General features: G+C 47.1%; 1 protein-coding gene across 1 annotated transcript in view; it reads right to left on the reverse strand.

Annotated features, from left to right (window-relative positions):
• Positions 1 to 1,577, reverse strand: part of LOC107151010 (cocaine esterase-like) — a 32,027-nt gene that overhangs the window by 18,797 nt on the left and 11,653 nt on the right. The window lies entirely within an intron of this gene.

Here is a 1,577-nt window from a genome sequence, read left to right on the forward strand (position 1 = left end):
ACCAAAAGACCTGACAAGTACAACATAGAAAAGGAAAAGTTCATTTGGGGCTCATGGTTTCAGAGGGCTCAGTCCATAGAGAGCAGGTCCATTGCTTAAGTCTCAAGGAGAGGCTGAATATCATGGTGGAAGGGTGTAATGGAGGAGAGCTGCTCAAGACATATCAAGACATACCAGGAAGCAGAGAGAGTGAGCTCCACTCAACAAAGACAAAATTCATACCCCAAGGCATGCCCCAGTGACCCACCTCCTCCAGCTCCACCCTCCATGGCTACAGTTACCATCCAGTGAACCCTCATCAGGGGATTAATCAATGATTGGGTTAAGGTCTCATAACCCAATCATGTCACCTCTAAACTTTCTAGTATTGTCTCACATATGAGCTTTGGGGTCACCTCCTCTCTAAACCATAACACTGGCCCATGAGGGTGTTGGGGTGGAGAGGAGGGAGCAGTGGGCTGTAATGGAGGTGCCAGGAGGGCTTCTCTGAGGGGACACAAAATGAAGATCCCCACAGGTGAGAAATGATGACCTTGGGGGATGAAGGGGACTGCCTGAGCAAACTGGGCAGTGTGACTGTGCCCGTGGTACTGGGAAGTCCTTCTTCCTCTCAGCATTCATAGTTTCCTGAGTTCCCTCCAAGGTCCTTGTAGTTCTGGTCTGAGGGTCTGTGTAAACCCTAATTGGTCCTGGCTGCTCTGTTGAAATACACTGGTGACTGCAACTGTGACACTTCTTAAGAACCCACCCCTTCCACTTGGTCTCCCCCTACCCTGTGGCTTCCCCTGAGGACAGCTTCCTCTGAGGTTGAGTTTACTGTTATTTATGCACCTGATAAATGCTCTGAGGACTTTCTAGTTCTAGCACTGTGGACCTGTAGGGCTCTCTTGGGCATCTGGGGCCGCTGGGGAGACAGGCCCATAACCAGGAGTTGTCAAATCTTCTCGAATCCTGCAAGGACATAGGGAGTACAGCAGGAGACAGGAGTGCCTGCTCTGCCTGACTTCCTGGAGGAAGGGGTGTGGGCTCCACCTCAGATGACCTTCAGTACCTTCTCCTAACAGGCCTTGGTTTCTTCATTCTAGCTTGGGTTCATTCCTACATGCCAGGATAGCAAGTATCCTTTACTGTGTCTTTCTAGGAGTGATAATATTCCCATGTAGCTGTGTCCTGGGCTTTTCCTTGTCTTGATTCAAAGTTTTCCGTCCAATGCACTGTGGTCCAAGCCACGGTCCCAGCTCCCATCCAGGCAGATGCTCTCTCTGTATTCTCCTGACCTAGTTCATAGCTGGTGCTGTGGAGGTTGAGATATTCCCAGCTCCTCTTGGTTCATAGTCATATTATAAGCTCCTTTTATGTCAACTGGACAAAACAGTGCTCCTTCCTAACCTGGAAGTTGCTGTCTACCTCTTGGTGAAGGTCCCCAAGCTAACAGTAAAACTGTGGAATGAAGAAGAGTCTTCAGAGAATTAGGGCATGTGGGGGTAGTGGTGGAAAATTTACATACATATATAATAATATATATATATATATATATATATATATATATATATATATATATATATATATATATATAT

Source organism: Marmota marmota, unplaced genomic scaffold (assembly GCF_001458135.2).
Source record: "Marmota marmota marmota unplaced genomic scaffold, marMar, whole genome shotgun sequence".
NCBI lineage: Eukaryota > Metazoa > Chordata > Mammalia > Rodentia > Sciuridae > Marmota > Marmota marmota.